Genomic DNA, 26,908 nt, shown 5'->3' on the forward strand with positions numbered 1-26,908 from the left:
CATTTTTCAGAATGGCAGAAGTTAAGAGGACCACAAATTCAGTGGAGTTTTATCCCCACATTATTGACTAAAATAATTCCTGAAACCTGCAACATGATTTATAGTACATTGAAGAAATACGTCATGGTAAACGAAATAAGTAAAACAGATATTCATGAAAACGTTACAAAATTATTTTTGTATGTAGCATAAAAGATGACCTGTAAGTTTAAGGAATGCATTTCGGATTCGAAGAAGAAAGACTGCACACAGTGGTAGCACACATCATCTAATAAATAGAACAGCAGATGCATAAGGAACGAAGCATTTAACAACTGTTCGGGCTGTAATTAAATGCCACACTTTGCTCCTCCTAGTAGAGGACTTTGAATAGGCTGGACTTTTTTTTAACACTTACAACAGAGAAGCAAGTATGTTTTATAATTAATGTCCATTGCATTTCGGTTTCTAAATTTAGTTTTCGATAAGTATCGGAAATAAAACGTAGAAATAGAAATACAGAAGATCAACGGACTTCAATTCTCTTTATGCGCCACACGAAACTTTTATGGATGCGCTAAAAATTTATAAAAAAAGTGCTTGATATCCTGCATCTACATTGTAATGCGCCTGTTATACTCCTCTCGCGACATGTCGCACAAATATCTGCAGTCTTTAAATTTCTCCAGAAATTCTGTCCTACACTTTTCATCTGCCTCACACCTTGTCATGTACTGTAGGTCTATAGTAGAACAGCCATTTAATCACGCGCGTAGGCACAGAAGATGAATTTTTGTCGGGCGATGACACGACAGATCTACACACATTACAATTTGTCGCGTGGAGTGGGGGTTAAGGAATGTCCGTCGGTCGGCCAGTCGGTCAAAAAGCCTACACACGTTCAATTTTTCGGTCGGTCGGTTGACCCTACTAACACCTCTGGGCCGAAAGCACAGCTGTCATCACCGATCGGTAGAGAGAAGACTATACTTTATAAGAAATAATGACACAATGACTTCTGTAAATAATCTGAAATACTGTCTGGACGTTTTTAAAGCATTACACCTTTCCTGAAATTCCCTGTGACTTTTTAAAATATTTTGATAGCAACTTGGTATATCAGTGTGGTTGTAGTAAATCTTATCGAGTCCGTAATACAGAAGTAATAAGTAATCTGACTTACGTACGTTTGTCAGTAGTTACGTTGTTTGTAATTACGAATTAGATCATGGTCCCTAAGATAAACTAAACTATAAAATCAGGTGTGCCGCCTCCTTAAGGTAATCTTTGGCGATACCTTCCTTTAGTCAACAGGGGAGACGTTGTCAGTTGCTGCAGAGGCGGAGTTGGAGACTCGTCTTACTTGTGAGGAAGTTAGTTTTTGTTGTGGTAAGTCCTGTTTATAGGAAAATGGGTTCAGTGTTATTCTCCGTAGAAAGTTTTCGCTGTTCAATGTAAGACTGTGTAATTTCTTTGGAATACCAGGGGGAACGTCCTTGTTGACAGACTTCTATCTTATTAAGTGACGGCGTTATTTCTCGAACTAATGTCTATATTTAGGTGAACTGTGGAAATGGTTCCTTTTACGCTGATACGTTTTATTGCGTGGATTATTTGAACGAGCATTAAATGAAAAATAAATTGTAAACGTACATTGCGTATGATGAGCAAACCGTCGCGAGGAAGATTACGTAGCGTGGCTAAAATGTTACCAAACATAGTCATGGCTAATTTTATTACCGGGGGTAAAACAGCGTTCAATAAGACGGAATTTTAATGTACTAAGGAATATTACAGTAACAATCGCGAAGAATTGTTTTTTTTTACTTCATTGATTGCTGCGAATACTAGAAAAAAAGAAAGCCGTGTATTTTAAGACAACCCTGAAAAATTTCAATTTTTTTAAACAGTATATATATGTTGTACCTAGGAGGCGAAATGGAAGGCGTCGCTGTAGTGTTTATCTCCAAGTTTCATGGAAGCTGCAGGTAATACGTAAGTAAAGCAGTGTATTTTCTAGGTGTCATAGTTCGTTTTCTGTACTCTGTGAAGAGAGGTGATTTTTCATGGCATGTAGCAAGAGGGTCTGCAATAATTTCATTCCATAAAGGCAATGAAATACAGGTATGTTGTTTTTGGGTTAAAAGATAACCGGGTCTGTTCTAGAAAAAGATTTGATAATTACAAGTGACTCTTGTCATGTTTTACTGCTTCGTTGGCAGTGATTAAGCGACCGTAAATAAACTCATCTGGCAAGGATTAGACTTTTTCTCGGTCGTACCAGACAAATGGACGCGAAGTGACTGTAAGCGTGAAGTAAGTAAATATGAATTAGCCGTACCCAAATCGCTGTAAAATCCACATTACGGCAACTATTGAGTCACCTAACGCGTACATTAATTCATAACGGTTTCATAAATGATTTTAATGTTCTTAATCCTAATAAAATGCAAGTTAAATTACAATCCCCCCCTGCAGCGTAATGACAGCTCACGCTGGAAGGATCCAAAGCGGCGCTCGGTGTTTTGCTCGTCGTAGTAACCTGTTATCTTACCGACCAGCCGTGGTCAGTGGAACTGAGGGGGATCTCAAATTGGTGTTGGAAAATTGTGCCGTAGTACTCTGAAACAGTGCCAACTGAATTTTTTTAAATTTACTTAGCTGTTGCGTTGACTTAAACGGATTTCGGTTTGAAAAGCTGTGTGGCAATGAGTTAACATTCTCAGTTAACTTTCAAATAAGTCAGCTTGATATTGTTTTTTAGGGTGTTTGACAGTGAATAGATTAGACGTAAACTTTAATTTCGCTTGTGTTTAGAATGTAGGATGTGGTGTCGTTAGCGTAGTCTGCGGTAGAGGTTGTACAAAGGTGGAAGATTGGTTGTTGGCGGAGCCGACAAATATCGTGAAGCAGCTCGGATAGCATGACTATTCAGAAAAGAGCTGAGGCTTCAAACGTTTCACGAACGTCATGTGGTAGAAAACTAGCGTTTACGTATACTACGGCCTTTAGCAACTATTCCAGTTAGAGCATTAGTAACGTTAGTTACTTGACTGTTTTAATGCATACACGATTTTAACAGGTTAAAATGATCACTAGTTTCTTGTGAACTGATTTATCAGTATTTTCATTACCTCCATGAAGTGGGGAGAAAATCGTTAAAAGAACGTTTCAGACTAGATCAGCTGTACCACGTAAGCTGATTTTCTGCTTATATTGTCATAAATTGTATTAATGGGATTTTGGTCCATATATAGTAATGGTCAACTAATTAGAAGCACTTGCGCTACCTGTATTTCATCTCCGGCTAGAAGAGGCCAAAGACCGCGTTAGGTGGAACCAATAAGCGATCTCCATTCTCCAATAGAACGGGCACTGAGGACATGAAAATATTTCAGATACTGACACTGCTTTCTAATTGCCGTGGTTAGCATGTACACATCTACGCAGCATTTTCGCGGATGGGAAATTTTTGCTGCTCCCGGTGCCCAAACCAAGCAGCTTCGGTGAACTGTTTCCTAGAAAAATACTTACGAATACATGGTAGTTAATGTGATAATAGTAGATGCCGAAACGATTAGCTCTACTTCTTGCTAACAGAAGCATTTCGGAGGACGTTGTCTCCAGGAATACAGATATTCCTCTAATTTTCATTCACGTTATCCCAGAAAGATGACGCTAACCATTCATTTTAGCCTTCTGTTGGTGAAAGATCTGACTTCTGTTCTAACGAACTCTGCAAAGCTTTCTGTATTACGAAGAGAAAGATAGTTCAAGGAAGGGCTTCCGTTCTTAGAACACTGCCACTGGTTTCTGTAGTAAACACAACAGCTTCCGTGGGGTGCATCATCTTACATCCGAAGTAGAATAAATAACTCGTTTTCTTGAACTGTTCAAACACTGAGAAACTGTGTCCCATCTGACTTTCACATAGCTATTAGCCTGTGTTTGCCGTTTAAAGGGCATTAACTATTGCCTAAAAGAGCTACCTTCTTCAGTTGACAATTACTTGTATAAAGTTTTTACAATAAATTTAAATTGGACAGAAGGCAATAGAAAATATAACTAGATCGCTTTAAACTTTCCATTTCAGATTCAGAAACACCATAAATATCGAATGTACAAAGCTATTCCCAGATAATTTACAACTGGATAACGTGTATCACTAAATGAGACTTAACTGAGGGAGCTTGGAGATTCGTCCGTGGGATATTATAAGACGGTAAATGATATATTGAATTCTAGGAAACAGTTTGGGGTCACTGGCAGAGCGGGAGCAAGCAGGGAACTTAGTATCTAAAAGTTTAAACATGGTGTTAAAATTCTAACATTGATTGATAACTGTTAACCTTGATTGTCCGGTAGCAACAAGGTGTTAAGACGCAGTGTAACAAGGCTGATTCGGTTTTTAATTTTGGTTCGTTGCTGCAAAGGCGCACGATTTTTCTCCGCGTTTACCGTAAGTTACTAAGTGATTGCCGGAGCTTGGTTTAGTAAGACTCGCACCGTCACTATATTAAGGAACACACAACCTACTGCCAACTCGTGCAAAACCACTTTGTGTAAAGGAAATCATAACATCGCCTTCGTCATAAGGCACTTCACCCAGACAACCCAACTGTGTAGTGACGTAGTGAGCCTATGTCGGACGTTGTAGCTAGGAATATAATCTGCTCGGCATGTGCACACACATCGCATTAGTAAACGTTAACTTCGTCAATGGTAATAGAAATAAGGCTGATAGGATAAAGGAGCAGTGGTGTTGGTCGGTACAGTAAATTGAACATCGTGACGTAGAACCAGGGCACAGTTATGTGGTGTTGAGCCATCTATTTAGTGCTGGTGACCAATAGTGAAGTACGTTTGCTTAATATACTTGCCTGTTCTACAGATATACAGAATTCCGTATGAGACTATTAGGTTACCATTACGGTAATGTTTTTAGTGAAGTTATTTCCTACGCTTAAACTTTTAACAATAACGATCTACAAAAATGTAAAACCACTACAGATACTTAATGCGAGATTACGGAAGTAATGTCAACCAAGGGAGATTAAAACGTTGATGCGTTTTTGTCTGCCACAACTTCATTAGAGAGGCTAATGGCGTTGTACCTGCAAAATTTACTGTTCGTGTAATATTCGTCGCTATTTGCACCTAACATTTATGGCTGCTGTTACTGGCAAAATCGCTGCTTCGTTATGTGCTTAGTGGGCTACATAAAGGATGAGTGACGCGTAACATTGCAAAACTCTGAGGCACTTAATCCCTAATTAGGCAGAGTAAGCCAACATAATAAAATCAGCTATTACACGTAGCGGAAACAACGGTAATACAGGTTTATTTATTTATTTTATTTATTTATGCATTTATTTTACCTGGCAAGATTAGGGCCTTCAGGCCCTCTCTTACACCTAACCAGGCATACTCAGATTGAACGAGTTACAGTTACTAAATAACATTAAGAACATTTAACGTATTATGCAGTATTGATGTCAAACGAAAAAAAATTGAGATTATAACAGTAGTACAATGATAGTTATAACAATAAAAATAATTATAACAATCAACGATAATAATGATAATAGTAATAATAATAATAATAATAATAATAATAATAATAATAATAGTAGTAGTAGTAGTAGTAGTAGTAGTAGTAGTAGTAGTAGTGACTAACTATATGAAAGTAAACATACATTTCTTTTGTGAATGTCAGTTAGTTGGGAATTTTCTCGTTATATTCTTGCAGCTTGTGAGTTATTCTCATCGAGCAGAGACATAAGACGATAGAATGGGGTGAAAGAGATATATGAGGTAGATAGGTTTGAAGAAGGGAAAAAGAATGGTAAAATTCGAAGCTGTGATGGAGAGAAGAAAGAAAGAGATGTTAGGGGCACAACAATGGTGGCTATACCGTCCCTAATATGTAAGTTTTGAGTTCCCTCTTGAATGTTGAGTAGTTCTGGATAAGACGCAGATCACAGGGGAGTGCGTTCCATAGTCGTATGGCTGAGATGGAGAATGACACGGAGAAAGATTTTGTGTTATGTAAAGGTACAGCCAAGATGATAGACGTATCCGATCTGGTATTGCGATTGTGGAATGATGATAGATGTTTAATGTGAGAAGATAAGTATTGAGGGCACCAGTGGCTAAGAAATCGATGAAGTAAGCACATCGTGTGGAGATCGCGTGCCTTATGTGGGCGTATCCAACCTAGCTGGGAGTATGAAGGACTGATATGATCATACAACCGAATATTGCACACGTATCTGACGCAAGCATTCATCACTAGCTCGAGGCATCTAGAATTTTCACTATTCGTGCCGTGTTGAACTACATCGCAGTAGTAAAGATTAGGCAAGACTAGTGTTTGGACTAATTTTTGTTTAACATGGGTTGGAAATATTTTTCTAAATTTTTGAATTGCATGTAGGGAGGAGAGCGATTTCCGGCAAGCTGTGACTGTTTGTTCTTCCCAGTTTAGGTGTTCATCCAAGATTATTCCAAGGTCTTTTACTGTTTTTTGGTATGGTAGTTGGGTACCATTGAGGAGTATTTTAGGGACCGTTTCGCGAAAGTACCGGCTGATTAACTTCGGATGAGATATAAGTGTGACCTGGGATTTCTTGGGGTTTAGTTTCAGACCTAGGTTCTGTGCCCATCGAGAAACAGAGCAAAGATCTGCGTTCATACTCGCTACTGCGCCAGCAATGTTTTTGGGGCTTGCACTTATGTACAGTTGGATGTCGTCAGCATATAGATGGTAGCTGCAGGAGTGAATCACTGAAGAAATATCATTAATATACAGTGAGAAGAGTAGTGGACCAAGGACGGAGCCTTGGGGAACTCCAGAGTGCACGCTTTTCCATGATGACTTTTCCGACCCACAAACGACTTGTTGACTTCTGTTTTTGAGGTAGCTGTCGAACCAGTGTATTGCGCTGATTGAGAAATTCAGCTGTTTCATTTTAATTAGTAATATATCGAAGTCAACTGTGTCAAAAGCCTTGCTAAAGTCAAGCAGTGTTAGGATAGTAGCTTCACGTCTGTCCATAGCATGTTTAATGTCATCAGTTACTTTGATTAATGCAGTTGCTGTACTATGGTGCTTTCGAAAGCCTGACTGATATTCGTCATGGATGTTATGAGTTTTGAGGTAATCCGTCAGCTGTTCATGGACGATGTATTCTAGGGCTTTAGATATTGCAGGTAGTATGCTGATCGGCCTGTAGTCACCTGGCGACTTAGGATTGTCAGTCTTGGGTATAGGCTGGATTAAACTTTGCTTCCACTCAGTAGGATATATACTACTGACAAGACAGGTTGAAGATGTCTGTGATAACTGGAATAATAGTGGCTACGACGTTTTTAATCATGCCAATGCTCACTCCATCATTTCCTACTGCCTCGGAAGAGATTCTCATAATTGCCTTGTGTACTGTGCCGGTAGTGACATGTTTTAGGAAAAACTTGTCTCTCAAGAGATTGATATCTTGGGGCTGGTAATTTGTCGCTGCGTGGCAGATTACAGCTGTTGAGAAGAAATCGTTTAATTCTTCTGCAGACGCTTGATAAACAGCGTCATATCTTCGCTTCCCTATACCGAAACTGCGCAGCTTTTTCCACAGTGCAGCAGGTTTTGATATGCCGCATACGACAGAGCGGGCATGTCTGATTTTGGCATTTCTCACGCTTTGCTTCGTTCTGTTTCGGAGTTTCCTATAAGCTTCGTACGCCTCGGGAGTTGGGTTACGCTTGAAGGCCCTGTGTGCAGCATCACGTTTATTCATTAACTGGCGTAATGCAGTGGTGAGCCATGGAGCAGGAGCTCTCTTTACCTTGACAGTGCGTTGAGGAGCATGTTTATCATACAGTGCAATAATTTTGCTACATAATTGCCGAATTTTTCCGTCTAAAGTCGGTTCATTGCTTATATCATGCCAAGGGATGTCTGAGCAATCCTTTTGAAGAGCGTCATGGTTAACATTTTTTAAGTTTCTGTAGGTTACCAGGTGAGATTTTTCTTTGGTAGTATGCACTGAGTAATTTAAGAATATCACGTCATGAGCAGAGAGTCCTGGAGCGGATGTCTGATTGGCGCGGATTATTTTATCTGGTCGCTTTGTTGCTATTATATCTATGAGTGTGTGGCTGTGTGACGTGTGGTGAGTTGGGTCCAGCGGTGTTAAACTCATATCATTGGAGTGGAACAGTCGCCTTAGTTTTTCGGCAGAGGGAGATTTTAACTGTAAGTCGATGTTTGTGTCGCCCATAATGATTATGTGTTCATACTGTGTCACGAGTGAGGACAGGGCAGACTGAAAGGAGGACATGGCACCGACGTTTGGAGGTTTATAGATTACTCCAATTAGCAGTTTCTGATTTGATGTATTTATTTCGAAAAACAAGAACTCTGCTTCTCCTTCGCCCTTTGCATCCGATGTGCATAGTACAGTAGGTGTCAGATCAGAGCGAACATAGGCACCCACACCACCCCCGCGTCGTGTTTCACGATCTGCCCTTAGGAGAGAGTAACCAGCGATTCGGATAGCGTCGGAAGAAATGTTTGGTTTCAACCAAGTTTCAGAGACGAGGATAATGTGGAACAGCGATTGGCAGAACAGGTCACAGAACTCGTCGAAGTGAGCCGTTAGCGACTGCGCGTTCACGTGGGCCACAAAGAGCCCGCCGCCGGAACCGGTCCGTCCCATTGTGGCCGCCTGTAGGACCGAGCGCGCTCCGTTTACCTGCTGGCCGGAAGAGGGACAAAAGCTGGATTTCGCGGGGGAAGACATGTTTACAGGTGTCCAAGGTCGTGACTGACTCAAGCGTCTGTGAACTAAAGGTGAAAAACACGCTGGAAGTATCGGAGAAGGGAGCGAAAAGAAAGATGGAAAGTGGCAGTAGTGGTTACGAAAAAGATAGTAGTAGTAGTAGTGGTAGTGGCGAAGATGAAAATAACAGATATAGAAAGGCGGTTGTAAGCAGATTCCTGTTAATGGAGAATGTTAATTCCCATTTAACTGACAATATGAGTATACATGAGCACTTATGATAGACAAACAATATTTATGTGAAATAATTGACTGATTTTAGAGTACTTATGGTACTTATAGAAATAACGGAGCTATATTTAAGCTAAAACATGAAAAGAAAGAATAAAAATTAACTTATATTAAACAGATTACAATATGAGACTTTGTCTCGCGAGATTTCGCTCAGTCTTTCAGTTCGAACATGTTCGTCACCGTTTTCCTCCCTCCTTCCGTCTTGACTACGATCCTGCCGTCCTGGGTCCATACATTTTGAAGGCCGAACTGTGTGATCGCAGCGTTCAAAACTTTTAGTCTTTCGCGCGTCAGATCTTCCCTCAGGGTAACCCCACTCTTGGCGAGTTTTCTTTTCTGAGCAAACACTTCAGCTCTTTTCCGGTACGACACAAATTTAATTATTATAGGCCTGGGTTTCGTGGCGCCTGGTATCCTGCGCCCAACACGATGGCTTCTGTCAATATCGGCCACGTCGATCTGCACGCCAAGTTTCTCACGCACGAGGCTAATGGCCAGGTCGTCGGTGTTTTCGCGATCGTTTTCAGCTACCCCGAACAAGCGCAAGCTGTTCCTTCGCTGATACTGCTCAATTTCATCGGTGGCAGCAGACAGTTTAGCTTCTAGCTCGGCGGCTTTTTTCTCTTGTGCGGCCAAGGACTTTCTAAGAGACTGGATTTCGGTGCTGTTGCGCCCGACAGACTCTTGCAGTTTGTCCATGACCGCGGCCGTCACAGAGTCCGTGATGGATTGGACGATTACGTCTAGCGTGTCTTTGCTGTGCAGCGCCGCACTCACCTGGGACCGGACGAGCTCCCCGATGTCGGGAAGCGGGGCCTCACCTGCCGCCGGAGACCGGGCGCCCGCGCTGCCTGCGCCCCTGTAGCCTCGCCTGCTGCCGCTTACTCGTGCTCTTCCCATTTTTCACTCACTTATCACTTATCACTTGTGGTAATCGACGGAGAACAATACACCACGGCAAGTAACACTTGTTTAGTCAGATGCACACGTTGTGGACTGTCGCACTTCTCTGTAACACCTTCAATGAGCGGAAAAACTCGCGAGCCGAGGAAACGCGCGTCACTCAGTGGCCGCCATGTGCAATAATCTATCTAGTTCTGGTACGAATCCACACGTTTCGATTCTTTCACTAATTTCCTTTACCCCACACTACGCTGCTAATAAGTCCGCATTGCACAGAAGTGAATGGGCAAGTTAAATCTACATTGCGAACACAGTTCATTCTTAGTATAGTTACGTGCCTTGTAGTTATTACAGTTCGAGGATCAGCACGGATAAAAGCTTGTTAGAGAAGTCGTACATACGCAGGAAGGACCCAAGTAGTTCCTTTATTAAACCGTGTGGAACGCCAGTAGGAATTTGTCCCCACTCAGACGACGCACCTGGAAAACAGCATGAGATCGTCCACGGCCTTCTGGTAGCTTAAATGTGAACCACTTACTGTTGATGCCTTCAAAGATTTTGTGCCTCTACACGAATCTTAGAACTTCAAAAGCAGAGTGCATCACCGATCATAAAATTCTCGATAAGTGAGCAATTACCCGGAAGTCTTAATACATAGCCGGGAGAACGGTGAACGACATGTTCTAGAGAAACCCGCCAGAATCTACTACGAATTTCAGTTTGCGCTAAGACTACGCCATCCTAAACTTTTTCCTGCTACAAACATTTATGAAACTTCATTGTGAAAAGGAGTCGATCGTTACGGATGTCACACTACATTCTTCTGGCATCTGAGAATGCCATATGTTGGTATGTTCGTTAAGATGGAACGTGAAGGTGAAACAGCCCAAACGTAGCAGGGTACATAAACTGTATGAAATTCTTACTGATATTTTGTCTGAAATATTATCAATCCCCTTAATAATTTGTCAAGATTTAATGTGATGTTCCAGTAATGAGTGCCCTCGAATAGACTCGGTTATTGTGGCACTGATACATGTGCATTGTAAGTCTCTATTGCTTGGTGACGCCATGCGTCTCAGGGTGTCGCGTATTGCAAAGATGGTAATCACCTGGAACGAGAGGCCCACGATGCAGAGTGCGCTGCGTACGTCACAGCACGTGGCATACACGGTTGGGAGCTGCTGCCACCGTCTTGAGCAGGAAGTGTTTGTCTTCGTGAATAATTCAGTGCTTCATAGTTGCACGTTTACACACGCTATAGATCACACATCAGTTACGGATGTCATTCAATGACGCATCCCCTGCCTGGCCCCAGATGTAGATCAGCGTTCTTGATGTCTGCAGATGAGGCTTCTGTGAGGACAGAAGTCTGTTATTAGGCCAGTATTTCCCGTAGTCCCTGATTGGATAAGACGTAGCCTCAGTGCACCTTGCTATTCAGGTTCATGAAACAATCTGTTCACGTAGTTGGTGATTGCGCTAAATATTATAAAGTAATATCAAAATGTATGCAGATAGTGAAATCGCAAACTGTCAGGTTGTTTTCGTACTATCACAGCTTTTACGTAGTCTAGAAATACGCAGTAACTATCTCAACCAACATACGAATTAAAATACTTGACGGCTACTCCAGAGATGTACGTAGCTACCAGACGGCTCCACTGTCTAGTAACAGATCGTTCCACGGCTCAACGCTAAATCGGCTGTCGTCTTCTGTGCAATTCACAAATAACGGCCTTGTCGGTTATGACGTTCCTTTCGCATATCTACAACATTCCGTGATAGATTGTGAAAGCAATATTTTGGGTGATGCAGTGCAGTTGGTTGTATAAGATTTGTTTCCACTCCCCTGTTGCGATGCACGGTACTATCGTGGAGTACCCTGTGTTCAGCCATCGCCATTCAGAAAAGAAAGTCTTAACGTGTGTGCTGTGACGTGATCATGCCGCCGAATTGACTACCTGCCTAGGTGTCACTGCGTATTACTATCGAACGAAAGATAAACAGAAACGCGGAAATCTACACTTGATAGTATTGAATGCTGTGGTGGTTCGCGATACATCGGTCTCAAATTAGTTAATACAATCTTGGAAGCTGTACCGAGAGTTAAAACGTCTATACATTGTTCACTGAACTTAGACTACGGTTAAAATTAGGTAACTTTAACTTAGGTAGTATGTAATTATTAGAACAAATTTCTTTGTAAACAGAAACGCCGCAGTCGAGCATATGTAGAATACTTAATCAAATTTGTAAATTCACAACGTAAAACTTTAGTTAGCTTTCCTTGGTTTAACGCGTCTGAATTGATAAAATCAGCCTGCTTCATACTGTTTCACCGAGCCGATAAACTGGTTACTTTAATCGTAAAAGTGGATTTACGTTTGACTACGTCTGTCTAAATATCAGGAATGAATTTTTTTCTTTCATGCTTTCTAAAAGTTAATGTAAAACGTTTATTTACCAGCTACTTTCTGAGAAGGTGCAGATTCTTCAGTGAATGGTCACATTTTCTGTGCTATTAATGGTTTTCTCCTTGTAAATTTATTAAAATATTGCGACAGCATAGAAACACTAGAGTGAATTGTGGGGTGGTTTAGACGGTGAAGTCTTGAAATCTGGTCTTCATTAGGTACCGCTGTCAAAAGCAAAAGGCTTTGATCTGCTTGCTGTAGCAAAAATGCCCTTCAAAGGATTTTGTGAAACCAAACATTCGAAACAGATGACAGCATTGCTTGGATGGGTCCATCACTTACCGTTATCAATATTAAATCATCTGGCAGTGCGTTTCTTATTACGTGAGAATCTCATCAATGTCCAACTGGCTTTTCAAGCACAGTGTTAAGTCTGCCATATAATGCAATAACTGCCAAATTGGTGCCTCATTAAACGCTGTCACTACTAAAGTTCTCGTCAGGCTGAATTTTTAACGTTTCGGATTCCACAACGAGGAGCATAAACACCACGAATCCCACAGTGTCGTAGACTTAAGCGAAAGACACTGTGCCTTAATTTTCCCTCCGATGCTAATAATTACCATGGAAGAAGTAGCTTCACTCATTCAATGCATGCTATGTCCCAAATATCTTGTCCAAAGTAAGTATACGTACTTTTTTCCGAAAAAAGTTTCTCTGAAACAGCCAGTATCTATGAAGCTCAGCGAAGGCGGCTGCGGCGGCGGCGGCTGCAGCATAAGCAGAGTGACGGAAAGCAAAATTTTTGTGTGGATAATTTCCTTCCATCAGTGAAATACTGCCATTTTCACAAACAGGATAGTGCTTCAAAAATTGTGAATATTGTGAATTGTCAGCTTCACTCTTCCCGAAAACGACCTTCAGACTTCGGCCTTTGAACAATATCCAAACATTAACATTCCACCATCGACTTCTATAAACATCGCGGTACTCTACCAGTTACAAATTCTTTCCGTCGAACCTACCTCTTGCGAAGCAATAATTAAAAAAAATATAAATATATGCGATGCCAGCTTAGCAATTTATTGGCATTTGGATAGAGAGGCTTAAATATGTTACCATATTGAAACAGCTATCACTTGCCTATCATAGTTACTTCAAGGCCGTGACAGAAGTAAGGGTTTCTTACAGGATTTTCTTGTGCAAATACCTGCTTTGAAGAGATTCATGGGATATCCAAGAAACTTCGGTGGTACATAATCTGGAAACGAATCCGAACGAATGTCTGCAAATTTCCTTTACTTGCCTTACTGATATGTAACAAAGAGGTGCAGGATCACTATAAATATCGAAACAAAAGTTGAGCGTACTCAACGTTGATACGAAGTATGTTGTTAATGCTGAGCAAATTTTGGCAGTCCAAAGGTTCCTTAAGGAGTGCACTAATCCTTCAGTCGTACATAGTGGTGCTACTTAATGTGTATGTACTGAGATGATACACTTCAAAACCGTCCTCCTGCTACTAGATTCTATGTTAACTGAGTAGACAACTGAGGAGGGCACCGCTGTGGCACGTTACATAATGAATTGTTGTAGTAATGCTTAACATTGTCAATATTAAAAAAGATACGTAGTTATTTGCACACTTGTGGACTATTTACTGAGGACGCTGCCGTACATATGAACTACTGAGATGAAGCTTAGTTTGATTTTCGTCAGGTGGAATGTAAAAAAAAAATATGGGACGGTTCTCACTTCCATTAAAACGGAGAGCACTTGTTACTTCCAATGAGTATTAATACTCATACGTGAGCGTCACAATGATACCGAATGAGTTTCCACAAAAAACATGACGGCTGTGGTTACTAAAGAGACTCAGCCTTAGCCATGTACCTGTGAGTTAAAATCTCTCGGTCATTCGAATATACGCCTAGTTTACAAGTGGCATTTGATCAGCCCCTGTGAATACAAAGTTACAGTTGCTGCAGCAAGGGAGTAAAAAAGATGAACCCTAGCAGCTAATTAGATGGCAGAAGTAAAGCTGTGAGTACCGGGCGTGAGTCGTGCTTAGGTAGCTCAGTTGGTAGAGCACTTGCCCGCGAAAGGCAAAGGTCCAGAGTTCGAGTCTCGGTCGGGCACACAGTTTTAATCTGCCAGGAAGTTTCATATCAGCGCACACTCCGCTGCAGAGTGAAAATATCATTCTGGTAATTAGATGTTGTTACGTTTAGGTGACCTGACAATAAATTAACGCTGCTGTTAGACACAGCGTTAGGATTTTCCCATAAGCTTTCAGATTGTTCAGCAACATCGTAACTTCGTTCCATATTTTTCAGAAATCTTTAGTTCACAAATAAATGTAAGAGCCCTGATAAACACCACTGCAAATAAAGGATAATTTTGATAGTGCAGGCTGTATCGGAGGAAATTTTAAAATGATCATGGAGCTAAAAATATTGAATCCAGGATTTGCATTTATGGTACAGCTTTAAAAATTATTGGCTGAGATTTGGCAGTTCCTTATTCAATATTTCAATTACTGTGACTAAGTAACACCAAAAATAAGGTAACGGGCGTGGAGATCAGAAATACGGCTTACAGTGTGACTGATAGAAAAACTTCGGACTTCGTCTTTGCATGGACATAAGCAGTGTCGTCGAGTATGTGATAGTGTAATAAAATAGTTTGGGTCGAAGGAAAATATGGTGTTCCTAAGATGCCTTCCGTTTCTTGATAAGTAGGCAGATAGGCGTAACATAAATATGCACAGTGACAATGTCTTAAAATTACTTATTTGTTATATTGGAATCGACCATTAAAAAAGTACGATATTTCCAGGTTCATATCGGCAGGAGTCAACTGGTCAGCCCCACAGGATATCTAAGATGCAGCATTCAGCCGCTTGCAGTCCACTGTCATCAACACTGAGAGATTCCATCCTTCAGTGCAGCCCTATTCGGAAATCGTGCTGCCAGTGCGATTCGCCGTGGAGAGCACTGTCCCAGGCGGATTCAGGGCGGAATTCGTGCTGCCAGTGTCGTTCAGTGCGGAAATCGCCTTCGCTCCGCGATCATTCGCGCAGTTCGTTCTCTCAGCAGGGACGCTCTAGAACAGCGCCATTTCAGTGCGAACTGTCGATGATATCGCCCTCCCGTCGCGATTCGCAGCGCGCACCGCCTTCGCATTGCGGTTGCTCGAAGTCGCGTTTCAGCATCGAACCAGTACCACAAATGTCTCTCGTGCCGCTCAACAATTCGAGTAGACAGTGCCAGGCAATGGGATTCAACGCCCCTACCAGCCCTCAATTCCAGGTGGTGAGGCAGCACAGAGTGGAGAAGACAACTACAATGACTGCAGAATATCAGATGATGACGGTATCTGAACAAATGTCCGTGCAGATTTCGCCGCGGCAGTGGATGTAATTCTAGACTTCTCGGCTTTCTTCAGGTAATGAATTATGTGGTGGTGGTGGTGGTGGTGGTGGTGGTGGTGGTGGTGGTGGTGGTGGTGGTGGTGGTGGTGGTGGTAAGGTAGAGTAAAAGTTAAATGGGTTCCTGGTGATATTTAAGAACATTGGACTCCTTTTTTACTAAAAGGTGAATGACTACTGTTAAAGCCGCTTTAGCAGTTTAGAAATCCTTCATTGCAGACATCTCTATGGCTGCATCCTCATGTGATTCACTGTTAACTGAAAATGGATTTTTATGATTCTATAAAAAGGGAAAATTTAAGTCCTTCAAACAAATGTCAAATGGGCCTTGAACAAAACTGAATCTTCAGAACTTTTCACCTGAAACATTAAATCCTTGCAGGGTGTAGTAAACAGTAAAATTTTCAATACCATCAACGAAAAACCTAGTATTAATAATCAGCTATCGCTGTTTATGGCTAAAGCGTGCAAAATCTTTAACAATGTTTACGTTAGGTAAGGTCTGCTCTTTTTACGAAAATAAATTGGCAGCATACCAAAAGCATTATCGCATGTAAGGATTACTCAGCATTAAGCAAATGAGAAATGATGGTTCCGCATATGCTACGGTCGGCTAACCACTGGTGATCTATTAGCTCATATTGGCAGACACTTTTCACGAATTTTATAAAACAAGTCATGTGATTCTCTGTGGTGGAAAATGATCAAAATGAATGAACCTTTGTCAAGGAACCGCTTAAAATAAACCGGGCTAATCGTTACGGTAAACTTGGAGCAATTGCCATAAACGTGAAAGGTACATTACTTACCTTGGATATTTACCAGTGTCCCTCATTATCGCGTAAGATAACAGCGTCCCTCTAATGTTTCGCTTCGGTTCATCACATCCTTAAGTAAACCGTGTAAGAGCCGTAAATATTAACAGTGCACTGCTCTAGCTTAGGCTGTCTCGGGATAGGGTGTGACACTGAATCTAAAGCATGCATTCCTACGGCTATCGCTAATACTCGCGTGACCTCATATTACAAAGAACCCCAATTAAATTCGTGTGTTCTGCTGCAAATAACCGATCACGTAGTTAAAATGAAATTGTGTGTAAAATTTTAATATCATTTCGATGTATGTATGACTCGGCATGCTGCTTCGGTCTCAAAGAAAAATGAGAATAAAAGGAAAATTGAAGCCAGACTCCAATGAAATACTGAACAGTAACCAAGAAACCAATCTGTAGTAAGCTTGGCTGAGCGAGGTAGGGCACACTGGCCTCGCATTTCGGAGGACGACGCTTCGAATCCCTTGTGGGCCCATCAGATATCATTTCTGTGATGCCTCTTAGTCTCTGCAGGCAAATTCCTTGGTGGCACCTTGCCCCCTGCGGTATTCCTGCCTGTCGTAAGAGGCGACTAAATGGAGTCTCAAACTTTTCGGCCTTATACGATGGTCCCCTGTTGGGTTTGACCTCCATCTCTCAATTTTCCGAAGAGCGAGCCGATTGGGGAAGGGCGCCTTACTTGGTGCATTGTGTCCACCTTGCGATCAGACCTTTCGCCAGCTTATACACCGTTGAACTGCAGTCCTGTCCGCTCTCCATCTCTTGGGCATGACTCATTTTCTGCGTGCAGATAACACCTTGCACTGTGCAGTGCCTCTTTCTGCACTGACGGCGACCATGGACCACATGTTACCTAACAACCAGCACCGTAGCCAGTCCGTTGCGGTGGGGCCGCCATGTACCCTGTTGGTTGTAGCCCCCTGACTACACACGGATCGCTCTGCTGATGCCAGCGCCGTTAACTCCCCACGTATGCCAAGGAGTAGATGCCTATCTCCTTGGGGCATTGGGACTCCCGGCAATGGCCATCCTGCCATGTGGTCGTTGCTGAGGCTGGGTGGCGCCCGTGGGGAGGGCCCTTGGTCGGAGTAGGTGGCATCAGGGCGGATGACCCGCAATGAAGCGTGGTACATCGTCTCTCGCTGGTGGCCAGCCGCCAGCAGTCTCTAAGCGTTCTCGGGCTCAGTTTAACGCTCAGAAGTACGATCCGAAAACGTTCCCCTCCCTGGCCACACTGTGGGAGGAACGTAAGTCTCAGGATGGCAGTGGCAGTTATTCGCCCCGCTTCTTAGTTTGTACGAGGGTTGGTGGGGAGTCTTTCCTCTCCACAAAGCCTCAGTTCTTCGTCGAGCATTTAGAAGACAAGTTTGGGGAGGTGGAGGGCTTGTCAACAATGCGCTCTGGGTCAGTCCTGATACAAACGGCATCCTCTGCCCAGTCACGACGGTTACTCGCTTGTGACAAGTTGGGGGATGTTGCCGTTACGTTCACATCCCATAAGAGTTTAAATATGGTCCAGGGAGTTATTTACCATAGGGATCTTCTTCTGCAGTCTGATGAGCTGCGCGCCAATTTAGAGTGCCGAGGTGTACATTTCGTCTGGCGCGTTCATCGGGGTCTGAAGGAAAATTAGATTGCTACTGGTGCCTTCAGCTTGGCCTTCGAAGGGGATACATTACCGGAAAAAATAAAGGTGATGGTCTACCGATGCGACGTTAAGCCCTATATCCCTCCCCCGATGCAGAGCTTCAAGTGCTGGAAGTTCGGCCATATGTCTTCTCGCTGCACTTCCAGCCTCACATGTCGAGATTGCGGACGCCCATCACATCCCAATACTCCATGTGCCCCGCCTCCCATCTGTATCAACTGCAGGGAGCACAATTCACCTTGCTCGCCAGACTGCCGAATTTTCCAGAAAGAGCGTAAAATCGTGGAATACAAGCCCCGGGACCGACTGACCTATACTGAGGCCAAGGGGAAATACGACCGACTCCATCCTGTGAGAATATCTTCCTACGCTGCTGCTACAACACCTGTGCTAGCCCCGTCTGTTTCTCACATTGTGGCCGGATTGACAAGTAGTAAAACTCCTCCTGCCCCCTCGCCTGTGGGGGCTCTACCCACCGGGTTGCTCCTGCGCCACCTACCTCAGGAGAAACACCATCGCACCCATTCGGCTTCTCACGCTCGCCAGGGGTCCCTTGGGTCCCTCCCTTCCCAGGTTTCCGCCAGAGAGAAGGCTGACGACCTACAATGGCGTAAGTGCCCACAATCAGCTGGTCGTAGGGCTTCACGATCCTCCTCCGTCCCGGAGACTGAATCGGTGAAGCCCTCCCAGCTGGTGCGGCCCAAGGAACGGCGTGAGAAACCCAAGAGGAGCTCTCAGCCCAAGGAACTCCAGGTGGCAGCCATCCCACCGCAACCTTCCAGCTCTGCGTCTGAGGATGCGGTGGAGATTCTGGCGTCCGCTGAGGACCTCGATCTCGCCGGTCCATCAGACGTCATAGAAAGCACTATGACAGGTGCTAAATCGGAGGCAGCAGGTGATCCAGCGGCGTAATCTCCCTTCCCAGTCCCGTCAAGCCTTTCTCAGCCATGGACAACACCATCCTCCAGTGGAACTGCAGCGGTTTCTTCCACCATCTAGCTGAGCTCCGCCAACTTACAAGCCTTCACCCTTTCCTCTGCATTGCTCTGCAGGAAACTTGGTTTCCGGCAATGCGAACCCCCGCCCTCCATGGCTATCGGGGTTATTATAAGAACCGGGTAGCATATGAAAGGGTGTCAGGTGGCGTCTGCATCTGTCCTGAACTCTCTCCACAGCGAGTCTGTACCTCTCCACTCACGGGGAGTGGTATGTGTCCACCATTGGCCTCCATGTCACTCCATCGAAGGTCTGTGCCAAGATTCGCGCTATTGGACCCCTGTCAGTGTCCCTGCGCTGTCACTGAATGGAGCAGTTTATACTGACTCCGACGTCATTGCAAACCGCTTGGCAGAGCACTTCGCTATGAATTCCGCTTCTGCCAACTACCCCTTGGGCTACCACTCCATTAAGGAGCGGATAGAACGTCGGAGTCTTCCTCTCCGCACTCACTCTTCTGAATTGTACAATGTTCCATTCAGTGAGTGGGAATTTCGAAGTGCCCTCGCCGCTTGTCCTGATATCGCTCCTGGGCCAGATAGCATCCTCTCTGATGCTGAAACACCTTTCAGTGGACTGCCAGCGACGCCTCCTCGATCTTTACAACCGCATTTGGGTCGAGGGTGAGTTTCCGTCGCAATGGCGGGAGAGTCTTGTTGTCCCCATTCTGAAACCAGGGAAAAACCCTTTGGAGGTGGACAGCTACCATCCCATTAGCCTCACCAACGTTCTTAGCAAGTTGCTTGAACGGATGGTGAGCTGGCGCATGAATTGGGTACTGGAGTCTCGAGGCCTTCTGGCTCCGTCTCAGGGTGGGTTCTGTAAAGGCCGACAATCTGGTGAGCCTGGAGTCGACCATCCGTACTGCCTTTGCCCGCCGTCATCATCTGGTTGCTGTCTTTTTCGACATGCGGAAGGCGTATGATACGAAATGGCGGCATCACATCCTTTCTGTGCTTCATGGATGGGGTCTTCGGGGCCCTCTGCCTATCTATATCAGCAATTTTCTGTCGTATGGTACCTTCCGAGTGCACGTCGCGGCCTCATATAGTTCCTCCCAAGTCCAGGAGAACAGTGTGCCACAGGGTTCTGTTCTCAGTGTGTTTGTTTTTAATAGCTATTAACAGGCTCGCTGCGGCTGTGGAAAATACTGTCTCCGCTTCCCTGTATGCTGATGACTTCTGCCTTTACTACAGCTCTATTGGCTTTGCAGCTGCTGAACGTCAGGTGCAGGGCGCAATCCGCAAGGCGCAGTCGTGGGCTGTAGCGCATGGTTTTCAGTTTTCCGCAGCCGAGACCTGCGTTATGCATTTCTGCCGGCGACGCACTGTTCACCCGGAGCTGCGGCTTTATCCTGACGGCGAGCTTCTTAAAGTGGTGGAGTCACATAGGTTTTTGGGGATGGTTTTTGATGCCCGGTTGACTTGGCTGCCTCATATTCGGCAGCTTAAACAGGCGTGTTGGCGGCATTTAAATGCTATGCAATGCCTGAGCCACACAAAATGGGGCGCCGACCGATCTACTCTCCTACAGCTTTACCAGGCGTTAATCCAGTCCCGCCTGGACTACGGGAGTCTGGCTTATGGCTCAGCATCCCCATCTGCGTTGTGGGTGTTGGACCCAATCCTCCACAGCGGGATACGCCTTGCCACTGGTGCCCTCCGAACCAGCCCTGTGGACAGCATACTTGTGGAGGCAGGTGTCCCTCCACTGCGGTTAGTACGCCAAAAATTACTGGCTGCTTCTGCTGCCCATGTTTTTAGCTTGCCCGGGCATCCAAATTATCGTGTCGTCTTCCCGCAGTCCGTCGTTCATCTGCCAGAACGTCGGCCCCGGTTGGGTTGTCCGATCGCCGTACATGTCAAACAGCTTCTTTGCTGGCTTGGGTGTTTCCCTGTTCCACCTCCTTTCCGGGCCCCTCGGCGTACACCCCCGTGGTGTGCGCCTCGCCCTTGCCTTCGGCTCGACTTGGCACATGGCCCGAAGGACTTGGTCCCTCCGGAGGCCTTCCGACGCCGCTTTTATTCCATCCTGGCCACGTATCATTGCTCTAGCGTTGTCTACACAGACGGTTCGATGGTTGCTGGTCTAATCGGTTATGCACTAACTCTAGGGGACCATTCTGAACAACATTCGTTGCCGGCTGGCTGCAGTGTTTACACTGCTGAGCTGGTCGCCATCTATCGTACCCTAGAGTATATCCGATCCTGCTCAGGTGAGTCCTTCGTTATCTGTAGCGATTCCCTGAGCGGTTTACGAGCTCTAGACCAGTGTTTCCCTCGTTCTCGTCTGGTGATGGCTATCCAGGAGTCCCTGCATACTCTCGCCCGTAGCGGCAGGTCAGTAGTTTTTGTTTGGACCCAAGGCCATGTTGGTATACCCGGCAATGAAACTGTTGACCGCCTGGCGAAAGAGGCCACCAGTGCGCCATCTCTGGAGATTGGCCTCCTGGCGGCTGATTTGCGGGCAGTCTTACGCCGCAAAGTTATCTCGTTTTGGGATGCTGAATGGCGCGATCTGACCACCCCTAACAAACTCCGTGCCGTCAAGGACACGACGACTATGTGGCGGTCATCCATGCGAGCCAACCGCAGGGACTAGGTCGTCCTTTGTCGGCTCCACATTTGCTACACCCGACTCACGCGCAGTCACTGTGTCATGAGGATCCCCCTCTTTGTTGTTGTGGGGCGTCCTTGACAGTGGTCCATATTCTGTCGGAGTGCGCCCTTTTAACCATGCTCAGGCAGACTTCTGCAATGCCTGACACGCTCTCTGCTCTTTTATCAGATGAATCTGCCATGGTGGACTTGGTTTTATGTTTTATTCAGGCAGGGGGTTTTTATCCTTTAATCTGAGTTTTTTTTAGTGTTGATTGTGGCTTTTAGCCTCTAATTTTAAACAGTTTTTAAAGTGTTCTTGGTGGTTGACTTTTCCTCTTTCTCTACGGTCGGCCAACCACTGTCACACTGTGTGTTAATTTGTTTCGTCTGGTCTCTGTCAGAGTATTTCATGTCCTGTTTTGTCTGCTCTTTCCTGTTGTTCGTTTTTTATTCTCTTCGGGTGGTTTTAGTTTTTATGGAACAAGGGACTGATGACAATAGTAGCCTAGTCCCTTTAATCCCACAAACCAACCAATCCACATCAAAACTCCACGTAGAAATGAGCAAGAATAAGTTAAATGTTGATACACGAAATAGAGAGTTTTGGGAGACACCAGTGTCCATAAGTTGTTCAACATGACTTGTAGGCTGATCTGAATGGTGTGTGGCGATATGACGACTCAATTGATCTGAACGTTGCTTGTTATTAACTAACAAGTAGAAAGTGGCAAACAGATAATTCTTTGGGAATTGTTCAAACAACTACCATAGAAGAAATTTAGGATATTCACGCATGTGTAGGGAACGTCGCCTTAATATGTGCTTGTTTTATGGTAAAATAAACTGTTGCATAGGAGTGGTACACAGCCTTAACTCGGTGTTGGTGTAGAAAGCTGCCGAAGCAAAAGTAGCAATAAAAGAACTGAATTTAAACGTGTCCTCGGTGTCGAAACAGAACCGGTAAGATCACGGAACAAAAGATTGACCACTACAGAAATCACAAGCAGCATATAATGTAATTCCTCGGTTGGATTAGGTGACGTATTGGATCCACCAGGCTGTGAACGTATGACATTTATCCGAAATCTGCCTATAGTGGCACATGGTACGGGACTGAATATCTACAAATCATTCGAACAGAACACTTCTTTCCATTTTAAGAATTTTTAGGGATGTAACTTAACCTTCGATGTAGTCGCTCGACTTTGACAAAACTGTCACGGAAGGCCGGCAGGTAAGGCAGTAATGCAGTTTCTTTGGTGGTTGAACGTCGCGGGGCAGTTACATATACTTGAATATAATACTAAATGCATCCAAGGCTGCTACTAAGTGCAGGAGGACAATCTGGAAGCCACAGTAGCGGCATTTTACAGACGGCAGGAAATGCCTTAAAAAGTTGACATAAAACGACAGTGTGGTCAGTTAATATGTGCAGCAATTTAATGGCAGGATGATCTTGCCGGAAGAGAAGGGAGACGTCCAACCAACGCAGCAGCTTGACGGCCACATCTTTTTTTCTCCATTACTGACTGATAGAACACTCCGTGTGAGATATATGCAGCCTCTATATGCACACACTTCACAGAAGTAGCATCAATTCGGGAAAACAAATCTCTGGCAGGCATAAATTTGTTGAGCATCAGTAGATTTGTCTATTTTCCAACTTCTGCTTTTATTTGTTAGAGGATTCTGTATAGGCAGTAATTTACAGGCGGCACCCTAGAGGCGCGAAAAGTTTTCGGTAAGTAGTGTGAAAATGCCAATTTGTTGAAATTACTAATACGGCATGTACTACAGGAAGCGGTCAGCCACATTCTAAATAACTGAGTAGGTAACATTTAGTTGAATCGAAAATTGTTTGCCACCATTTGAAATTTACATAATGCCATGATGCTCCATATTGCCGTGGAGTGGGTGCATCCTTCCATACGGTAACACTAGAGGTGCGTATCAGAACGCTTACAATGCTAATCTCTGGCAAGAGTGAGTTAGCGCAGTCCTTAGCGCTGGCGTGGGAAAAGCTGTTCCCGAGCGAACTGTATTGTTAGTTTGCTCTCACATCCGTGGTACAACTCGTAGTTCATCTTACGAGACTTTGCATTCACAGCTGCGTAGTTGAGCTGCCTCATGAATCGATCATAAAGATGATGCAGCAGAAAAAGATAACGGTTATCATTGACATTTTCTAAGCAGCAAAGAGGTAATCGGTACTATCTGCAAGATTGAACAATTGTACACACCACTTGCGTCTTTTGATCATTGCTTGTATTCAGCAACGAGAGGACAGTAAGCAAAGGCCTAAGTATCTCCAACCAACCAGGTTGCCTAATCCTCTGTGGCATTACATTGAACACGTTGACTGCTGCGATAGGCTTAATCGGCACTCAGTGGGAGATGTTCAGAACACTGCAACAAGATTGGCGCTACCCCTTGGCTGCACGGCTTCTTCGAGCATAGGAAAAACAGGGCGAACTGCTGCGCCGGTGTCAAGTGGCCATGTGCATTATTGCCTATAACAGGTCGTCTCCTGATCTGTAGCTAAAGCAACTTACATGGTATCAGACACAAATATTTTTCCAACAAACCCGATTTCTTAGTCCGTGCATTTCTTGATATCGAAGTGACGCAGCGTTTGTGGTAGCGGTTGACTTCAGGCACTGGCTTAAATAAGAACTTGTACACTGCTGGAATCCGTGTATTACTTAAAACTACGTGAGTCTCGCATGGCAGAAAGCTGTGTTTTTGTAGTAGGTGGTAACGTATTGGCTCCAAAGACCCGCTAAATAAGCTTTTCTGCGTACGTACCCTACTCATTCGTCTACTGCCACGGGGTTCTCTTGACTGAAAAATTCTGCAGAGTGGTGGAATCAACTAGCGAACATCCTCACTAGTGGCATACATGAGGTGTTTGTCAGAACACAGTTGTGATGGAAATTAATAGTTAAATAGGGCTACGAAGACTACTATCGGAGCATCCGCTGTTACAGTATTCTTTACATTACCATTTGTGACATATATCCTGTTAACGTTTATTTAAAATTAAGGTGGACAGCAGACTTCATTGTTGAACGTAATTGTCGAAACGATCGTGAGACAAAACCTAGCAGTGGTGTGTACTGTCTGGGTCAGAAGAAGTGGCATTGCTGCGTATGTCTCGTTGATAGCCCATACTTTCGTTAGAGGGAACGAAATAGTTCGCCATGGCTATCTGCTTCTAGGCGTAAGGTGAAGTTAGTTTAGCTTGGAGCTAGCATGGTTGCCAAGTGTTCAGTCCAATGTTACTTCTCAGGAAGTCCCTGGTGGTCGTTGGTGTCATTATGCTGCATGAGTCTTCTGAGATTGAGGGTAGTCATAAATTGGTCACGTGCTGTTCATTATTAAACTCAATGAATATTACCATAATCCACTTAAGATATCACTCGGCATGATCAGCGCCAAAACTGAAAGTCACACTCCTCAACAGGGAGACATCGGCTGGATCGTAAGCACCATTGCTGCACCTTGTAATGTTTGATGCCATTTCTATTGTGGGGACTGGGAACGCGTCTTTAGTTTAGCATAACTTGAAATTTACTGCATTGTAATAAATCGACAATTACCAGTCACTACCGCTTCCCCTGACACTTCTCGTATCATTATTTAGAATTCTGATAGTCATCCCCAGTGAGTGCACGTAAGGTCCTTCCTTCCCACAGCATACTGCTTCATACCACAGACAGTTACATAGCCACCATTGCTTAACGTCACATGTGCTGCAAGGTAACTCTATTTATACACGAAAAAGCCACTGCACAAGGAAAATACCGAAATACCAGTGAAACGAGGAACATTAGCAACGGCCCTGTTAACGTCAACAACAGGTCACTTTTAAATGCTTAAGATGTTCTATCAACTGTTAAAATTCCATATGCAAAGACAAATTCTTTCAAATTTTGGAATGTTAGTTTGAATGGTATTCATACTGAGAGGTATATACTAACCCATACCATATCTACAGCGCCAGAAACAGAGGCCAGCAACAAGTGACGTCACTGCTGCGCAGTATGGAGACGTCCTCGGCCTGCGGTGGACCCAGACCAACGCCAGGAGAGGGGGCGACTCTTAAGCCATGGCGAACATCCTGTGCCCTGTGTGAAACACTGCTAGGTTATTAAATTTTATTTTTTAAATGTGCTCAAGACCCAAGGTCCCAAGTTTCTTTTAACAGTAAAATGGCAAGACTGTAATAGAGAATAATTAGTGATTTTATGAATTTTTTACTTTTTTTTTTAAAATGTCTTCTATGTATTTAAATTGTAAGCTATGATCTGATTTTAAGTACTAGGTCTGATTTTCTTATTAAAAGTTAAGATAAAAAAAGTCAATTCATTGCAGGCGATCTATTTAATTACAGTTAGTGTTATAGTGCAATAAAGTTACTTAAAATTTTAGTTACGCTGTTTGGTGTGAACTTACTCTAATCCATATTACTAAAACTTTTCAATGCATACGAACAACGAAGCGTTCTTACGTTACGATTGTGCAACGCTAAGTAGAAACTATAGGGCAGTCCCTCTTGTTTTCTTTTAAAATTGTAAAAAATAACACATGTGCTCCTTAGGTAACTGTCTCGTCAGTGGTATAGTGTGAAGAATGTAGCTAATAGTTCAGCGCCACCATGACTATGGTTGGATAGTTTCAGTACACTACAGACAACGCAGTAAAAGGTATAATTACCCGGTATTATTGGTAGCATTGGCATCGAAAGACACGTAAATGAATGTGTAAGAGGAAGAGCCGGAGGCTGCTGTATGGTTTCTTCAGATAATTATAACTGCACATGACAATAGTGTAGTAAATATCCTTACAGAATATGAACTGAATTTTATAAATTAAAATAAGACGGCGTAATTTCAGCACTTCCACATCAGAGTAACCATTTTTGAATTAGTACAGCTTACACGTACAAACATAAAACATAAAAATTTTGTTCTTCATTACTCAACGAAACTTTCTACATGATCAAAGTTATGAGTAACAGAAAAATATTTTA

At 43.8% G+C, this 26,908-nt stretch overlaps 1 long non-coding RNA gene across 1 annotated transcript; it reads left to right on the plus strand.

Moving 5' to 3' along the window:
- Positions 1–1,166: 1,166 nt before the first annotated feature.
- On the plus strand, positions 1,167–26,306 carry LOC126298711 (uncharacterized). Its single transcript, XR_007552657.1, has 3 exons — positions 1,167–1,368; positions 15,209–15,817; positions 25,874–26,306. It is a non-coding gene; the product is annotated as an uncharacterized LOC126298711 (long non-coding RNA).
- Positions 26,307–26,908: the final 602 nt, after the last annotated feature.

The sequence above is a fragment of the Schistocerca gregaria genome, chromosome X, assembly GCF_023897955.1.
Source record: "Schistocerca gregaria isolate iqSchGreg1 chromosome X, iqSchGreg1.2, whole genome shotgun sequence".
Lineage (NCBI taxonomy): Eukaryota > Metazoa > Arthropoda > Insecta > Orthoptera > Acrididae > Schistocerca > Schistocerca gregaria.